An 8,458-nucleotide genomic window follows, 5' to 3' on the forward strand; every position below is an offset into this window, starting at 1 on the left:
TTGCTGAGATAAAATAAATCCATTTTGTTTAATGATGAAACTATTTCAGTTAAAGGGGAAGAATTATAAATGCTGATAGTTATTGACTTTGAATATGTACATGAATTCTAAGATGCCTTCACTGTTTTAAAAGTATGACATGTATCAACTGAGAAAAGTTGTTTATTTATCTGAGATGGGAGAAATAAAATTCCTCAAGTGGTTTTCATTCTTTCATGCCAATCAGGGCATTCACATATGAACAGCATGTGTCTTGGAATGGGAGAGGGGAAAAGGAAAAGAACCAGAAAAGAAAATATTTAAAAATTAGGGTAGTATACCAAGGACAAAACATGAGACTATATGTGCTTCTCTCCAGACCGTCAAAAACATATAAAGTAAGTTTGAGACCCCATTAAAAGCTGGCCCAAGCTGTAATATTATCTGACGCTTTGGGGCAACATGTACAGCTGTGAAGACACCTGCTGGTGTTCTCTAACTCCTCATATTTCTTGCTTCTACATTACTGAAAGATCTGATCTGATTTCCATGAAGGTATTTCTCTCCTTAGATTTAGGGTATGATGACTGTATCATTCGGGCCTCATGCACCTTCATGTTTAATGCTTCTCTTTTCATTAGGAGAATACATTATGGAGCACTCATGCAGTGACTTCAAATCATTTGAAATCAATTATAAATTCTTCTAATTGTCTATGTGGTTCATCAGTATCTTTATTTTTGTTGTTTTGCTGATCAAATGAAATCTGTCTTTAAATTGAGAGGATCTGTGACTTGTTCTTTATGGATCTGTGGTTTGTTCTTTATGGACACAGCTTTTCTTAGACTCTCTCCAGAGTCCCTAACTTTAACATAGAGAAAACAGTCTCAGCTACTGCAAGTTCCCAGGCAGGGCCCACTTGAGAGTCCTTTCTCAAGTGGAAGCATCATGCCCAGTTTATACAAGCTCTCTGAAGATCCAAACTTTCCTAACCAAAGCTTTGCTCCATGGCCAAGGTCAAAGGAATGATTCATTCATTCTGTTCGGTTCAGTGCAGTTACTGGTTGAATATCACAATTTAAAAGGGCTGAAATTTGGGCCAGGGATTTAGCTCAGTGGTTCCACCACTTGCTTCACAAGCACAAGGCCCTGAATTCGATCCCCATAACCAAAAAAAAAAGGGCATTAATTTGTTTCCTCGAGGACCTGAGGTCCTAGTAGAAGAGATGCCACAAATAATACAAATGAGAAAAGTACATAACATGCTAGTGATAAGAGCCAAGAAGAAAAAGATGAGAGGGTGAAGAAATACATAAAGTATCAGGGAAGGGAGATTGTTGAAATTTGGATTGGCCTAGAAAGGCCTCTCTAAAAGATGTCTATAAGGGATGCTTTGAAGTGTCTCACAGATTCCCCCTTCAATCCTGAGATAGCTATTGTCCTAGCTGGGGGGAAATGCTCAGAGCCCGCAGCTCTTCAATGACTTTCAGAAAGTCAGTATTCTCACTGAAGTCAGTTGTACAGAGGGTTAACCTACGCTGTTGACTGGTGAAGGACTGTTCGAAGGACTGTAAAGAGCAAGCACCTCTGTCTCTAGGCATCAGAGTCCCCATGAAATAGAGGAAGGCCTTCCTATTACCGCATCACAACTGTTTTTTTTCCTAGAAATTCTACAGTGGTAGAATCTCAGACAAAATTCCTCCTCTTGTCCTAGTCTCGATAAATGTTCTAGTTGGCAGAGGTCTTCATTTTGAGGGGAGAGTGTAGCACTCAGATGTTCTGTTTCATATGCTCCTTTATGGCAGTTTTTATCTAGACACTTGTAATTTGAGTCTGCTAAGCAATGAGAGCCCATCGGTCAAGATTATTTCAGTCAATGTTTTGCCCTAAATTGATTTAATGCATACATTTGAATCTGTACTTCAGTATACATCATTGTTTTCTCCCTCCCCAGGTCATACTTTCCAGCACAAACCCTGCCCTTGACACTTACAAATGCCTACAGGGAGCAGGCGGGTAAGAGAAGTGGGCAGGAGGTAACAGTCAGAAGAGGTGCAGACTATAAAGGCTCTATACACTGTCAGTTTAAAGGAGAAGGCAACACCCAGCACCAGCTGATTTGCTATTAAGCTCTTATGGGAACCTGATATTGCCAGATCTTTACATTTTTATGGGGATAGGACTGAGGCTTTAATATATTTTAGCGTAAAATCTCTGAATGTTGGAGTGTTGGAAGCTAAATCAAAAATTTAAAAGACATTGTCCATGTCAAACAAACCACAGTTGTGATTCATACTCATCTGGGAAGCTACCCATTTAGACCTCAGATATATATATATTTTTTTTTTTAATTTTTTTTTTTTTTTTTGGTACCAGGGATTGAACTTGGGTCCATGCGCTTGCAAGGCAGGCCAGCGAATCACTGAGCTAAACCCCCGGCCCTAAGAAAGTTCGGGTAGATTTGTGGTACTCTTCAGAACTGAAGAAACCTTTTTTTTTTTTTTTTTTTGGTACCCGGGATTGAACTCGGGTCCTTGTGCTTGCAAGGCAGGTTGCGGAGCCACTAAGCTAAATCCCGGCCCTTGGACCTCGAATATTCATAGGAGATTTAAAGATCTTCACGTAGCTACATGTTGGAACCCACACTGGCTACTTTTCATAGAGTCCACACATAAAATGCCTGTCCTTCATCCACAAGGGACCTGTGCAGGTGTGTAACTAGAGGGCAAGGGCCTAGGAAGTGAATTAGGTGGCATCCCTGTGCTACCTGGAGGCCCTGTTGCAAAATTACACATGGGAGATACATGTATTTGTTCAATAAAAAGAATAATGAACACCACAGATTTTCATTTTCCAATCTGGTTTTAAGAATTCCAGGTTGTAATATTAAAAACAAAGTGAATTGAATGTAAAAATTAGTCTTAGTGGGAGAGGTTTTCATTAAACTGGCACTAAAGGACTTCTTAATAAAACTCTCTGACTTTGATTTAAATCAATAAATCAAAACTGCTTTTCTACTAAAGTTATCTAAAGCATAATCCCACTTTGTTAATATAAAATGCAAAGAGTAAGGTTCAGCATAGTGTGCACTGAGCTGTGATTACCAGAACACAGAAGATTAAAGTCACATTTATACACAATAGGACTGAATGCTATTTATACACTGAAAATGGTTCTCTGTGGTAGCAACATAGCTCCCATTATAAAGATATTTCAAATTATTCTTGAAATATGTCTTCCTAGCAGAGCCTCCAAATGTCAAACTTCATGCATTTAGCACATTTTACCAATGTTGTTAGTAGCAGAAAGAACCTCTGCTTTGCTTTCTATAAAGCACTTTGATCTATATTATCTCATTTAAAAGTTATCATGAGATAAGGAGCTAGTGAGATTTTTTTTCCCATTGTTTATTGGTGCATTTTAGGTAAATAATACAGTTACATTCATCACTGGGATCTTGTGCCTTTACATGTATCTTGGTTATTTTTTCCCCATACCCCTGCTCCCCGTTTTACCCTCTCCTCCCTTCCCTATTTATAGAGACTTTGTTTCTATTTTTTCCTTTTCTCATTTTTTTTCTTTTCCCTTCTTTCCTTTCCCCTACCCTTCTCACTTCCGCTACTCTTTTAGCCCTTTTCTTCCTATTTCACATTATTAATTATACCATTGGAACCTTATTTACACTTTTAGCTTTTCACACCACAGAAACTATTCAATATTTACACGTGTGTCCTATTTATAACACTTAAGAGTATGACCTCAATGTGCATCCATTTAGCTATAAATGTCTCTAATTCCTCATTCTTTATGGCTGAGTAGTATTCCACTTTATAGAAAAGCCACATCTTCTTCACAAAGTCTCCAGTTGGGCATTTGGGCTGTTTCCAAGTTTTAGCTATGACAAACTGTGCCACTATAAACATAGGTGCACGTGTATCACTGTAGCAAGATTCTTTTAATTCTTTTGGAAAGATACCCAGCAGCAGGATAGCTGGGTCAAATCAGGCCTCTAATCCTAGTGGGAGCTAGTGAGATTACTTGCAAAAATAATATTTTATTTACGAAAATTAATTCCACATTGTGCTTAGTTGATAAGATTATTTATTGAGGCACTTGGTGAAATTCTCAGCAAATCAATTCAAGATCAAAAGGTTAAAAAAATACTTCCTGAGACTATCAGTAAAGGCAGAGTAGAATGTTTTTGCAACTGGTGTAGGAAGAATTTTTCTCAACAAGAAATAAGACCTAGATATAAAAGACTGGCAGCTTTGATTATTTAATAATAAAAAAACTTCTGCATGGGAATGACATCAATAAATACATTTTGAAAAAGCAACCATGAGAAGAATGTACCTATCCATCTATTTTTTCTTTCTTTCTATCTATATCTGTGTCTACCTACTCATGTATCTATGCTGCCATCTATGCATCTGTCTGTCTGCCCATCCCTCCCTCCCTCTGTCTGTCTATCTGTCTGTCTATCTATCTATCATCTATCTATCTATAATCTTTTTAATAAACATGGAGCTGACCCAATTAACATAAAAGAAACAAGCCACTCACTTAATAGGAAAGATGAGGCAACTCCCTGAAAAAGAATAATTAAGCTGCAAACAATGAAAAAGATGGTTCATTTCAGAAGATCACACAAATTTAAATGGTAATAATGCATTTTGGTTTTAACATTGAGATAAATAAAAGTTTTGAAGATTGATTGCACTGAATACTCACTAGCATCTGGACAAAGAGGTGCTAATAAAAAGTTTCAAGGAAAATTAGTACAAACATTTTACAAAGCAATTTGACAGCACCTGTAAAATTAAAAACACATGTATCCTTTGATCTACATTTATAATTTTAGAAATCTATCATACAGATTATTGTCCTCTAAGATAGTCATATATGGATATAGCACTTTCTGAAATAATAAAACATTAAAACAATTGACAGATTGTCTGGGTACACCATGATTCAGTTACTATATAAGTTATGTAGCTCTACCTACAGATACCAAATGAAAAGTTATCCACAATATTAGTGGATAAACATGCAAGTTAAGAACATAAAATATTCATTTTTTGTAGAATGATAATATGTTTTTATCTGACCATGTATTTAAATGACTTTTAAAACATAAGCATCCAGAAAATAAACATGATAAAATAGTGAGCTCTAAGATAGGATTGCAAAGAAGTAATTTTTCATCTTATACTTTTGGTACTGAGGACACAAAGATTGTATGATTTTATTGTATGTCCTTAGTGATAAATGTTGTTTTATGAAATCAACCCTGAGCATATAAACTGATACTACTACATAGAAAAGACATCAGGATTTCTCAAAAATAAAAATGTCAAAGATTTAAAATTTTAAGAGCTCAAGGGGGCACAGTTTATTCAATAGATACTTTAATATAATTTGCTTCGATGGAGTTTATTTGTAACATATAATAACATCTTATTGCCAGTATTATTCCCACTCAAGTTAGATAAAGGGTTTTGGCCTAGGATAGAGGCAATGCCCAGCATCTGAGATTTAAGAGCTAGTTTGATTATATAGAATATTGTGAAAGATATGTTCTTTGCTGAAATACAACAAAAACATTCTAGAGTGTGGTTCATTGTTTCATGAATTTGTTTCCACCATGGAATAAATCATTACTCTTCAAATTGCACTATGCACAAAAATAGGCCAGATGAACTCTGGATCATGCATATCAGCACTGATATGCTTTACAAAACACATGAATTACTATTATGTTAGGTGTTCCCTGGTTTCTCAACAAAGCCTTAAATGATTGGAATGATTTTATCTGAGTTTTAAGCATGAGAAAATTGCTGCCTAAAGCTATATAAAAGTAACAGTTAATACAGTAGAGGTTTGACTCTATTACTTTTAAGAAGCAAGTGGGTACAGCAGAAAGAGGACAACTCTTCTAGGTTAAAAAGTAATCTTTAAAAATCTCCCTGAAGACAACACTAAACCATGTAACTGAGGAAGCATCTTGGCTGTTGTGGGTTACCGGATGAGATAACAAAATATTGCTATATTATTATTTCATCATTTTGTACACGTGAACTGTTCAGGAAGTATATATTGTATTTTATGGACAAATCTAAGAATATTTTCTCAGATAACCTCCCCAATATGTTTTGGGAGAGATTCATAACTAATCATGGCTACAAAGCCTGTATATTTCTGCTCTACAAACTTGTTACAGCAGTGGAATTTACTGTTGTACTTTGCCACTAAAGCAGCCCTAACCCAGGAGCATATGCAGGGATGATAAATTTGTGAGTGTGTCTGGTAGAAGAGCTGAAACAGATGTGCGGAGTAAGGGACATCAAAGTCGAAACAATTACCATCTCAACGAATGGGTAGTTCTTCAGATACAAGCTTAGCATTTCTAAAAGACCATTATATCATACTGGCAAATCAGAGGTGTTATACTTAGACATGAAGCATATGTGAATAATTAAAGCAAACAAAATAAACAACAATGACTGGTTGTTAGTTGCTTTAAAAGACACTCCTACTCAGCACCGAATGTCATGCATAGTAGTGCACATGTGACTCATTTGGGGGAAAGTCGTGTTTAATCTCACCCTTTACCGTGCCTCTTCAGTACAGATATATTTGACATTGTTACCTTGGCAAGGTTGGGAATTTGGGTAAAAAATGCAGAGATGTCATCATGGCCCCCAGGAAATGTTTACCACAGGGAAACCGTGAGTGGCTGTTGAGAATAGCCAGGCATGAAGGTACATAGAGGTAGATGGGGCCGAGTGAGGGGCCTGGGTCTTTCGCTGAAGTCATCATCCTGTAAGGGTTTAATTCAGATGCTGTAATTACAAACAGCTTTAAAAATCCAACCACTCTATGTGCTGTTTTGCCTAAGGGAGATTAAAAACGATCTTTCTATTAAGTGATTATTATATGGTTTGCTCTATTTATTACAATATGTAGGATCAAGATTTAATAAATTAATAAGTAAATGAAACAATTTGGTTGGAATCTGTAGATATTTTTGTATTGAATAGAAATGGGACAAGACATAACGTTAAAGAATATATTTCATTTTCACTACCTGTGGCTTCATTGTCTTATCCTGGTAATATCAACAACAGAAAATGCTTTTGCCTGTGGATATTTCAAAGGGTGATTTGCCTGAAAATGGTCTTTATTGGGTATTTCAGTAGCTTTTAAATTCTAGTGCTCCTGTTTAACAGTCTTTAAGAAAATATAAATTGTCTCTGTATTTCTGACAAATCATAAATTGCCTAGATAGAAAAATAGCTTTATAATGAATTAATAGCTGATGACTGTTCAATATCAGATCTGAAAACTGAATTTTCATTGTGTGCCCCTAGTGAAAATGCTGTTTTATGAAAATGACACCTCAGCATGCAAACCCATACTCCATTATGACATCCATGTCACAGACACACAGTTTACTGCTTCAAAAAATAGGTGTTGTTATGTGCTGCGCTATTGGAATTGAATTAAATTATTAAACACAAGCTGCTAAAGAAATAATAGTTCAGCTGAATATTTTTGTGGCTTTGTTGGTGAGCCTGTATATTCTTTAGTGTTTGGTTGCAATTACAGGAATTCTCCAAAAGAGATGACTTCAGTTTTGAGTTGTTGCCTGTAAGAATAAAGATTATGCTGTGTAGCAAGGAGGAATAATTAACATTTAACACTTTTTTCGGAAAATAGATATAATTTATATGGAAATTTAGAATTTGTTCTAATTTCTAGGATTCTGAGAGTATGTATTAAAATGTGTGTGGGTTTTTTGTGGCCATATGGAATAAAGCCACAGAAGCAGAATTTCTTGACCTAAGTGGTCATGCATTGGGCTGAAGCAGTCATTAGTTTGCCAATTACACTTGTCTTGCCAGTAATGTTTTATATCTAACAGATTCCACGTGAGCCATTCATGTGAGAACAGAATGACACACTGTAGCAAAGCTCTCTAATTTCTTCTTTTATGTATGCGTTATACATAAACCAAGACATTTAATAAATTCTTTAAAAAGCATATAGAATTGTGCTGAGATCATAGGCAAATAGAAGAGTGAAGTTAGAATCTCTATCCCCACCCACCATTGTTCTGAACTTGAAATATTTTGTCCCAAGCAGACTGTGTGGAGTCCTGAGGGACAACCCAGGATACAAATTTGGTATGCACTTTAAACTTTGCTTGTTCTATCTTTCAGGCTGAATTCAAATCTCATTAGTTTTTAGTGAAAGCACAATAGTTAAATATCTTGCAGATGTAGCTTTGTGCATTTAAAATTCCTTAAAAGGTTTCCATTTAGGATTTTTACTGCATTAGTTTGATCTACTGTGCATGGCAATATGGCATATGCATCTCTCTGAGGATGTAAAACTTGATTTCATACTGTAGAAAAATCCAGAGCGTAAAATATTAGCATGAAAAGTGTCAAGTGTCGATTGTAATTCTTTTATTACT

The sequence above is a fragment of the Fukomys damarensis genome, unplaced genomic scaffold, assembly GCF_012274545.1.
Source record: "Fukomys damarensis isolate Sample0158 unplaced genomic scaffold, DMR_v1.0_HiC HiC_scaffold_14, whole genome shotgun sequence".
In the NCBI taxonomy this organism is placed as follows: Eukaryota; Metazoa; Chordata; class Mammalia; order Rodentia; family Bathyergidae; genus Fukomys; species Fukomys damarensis.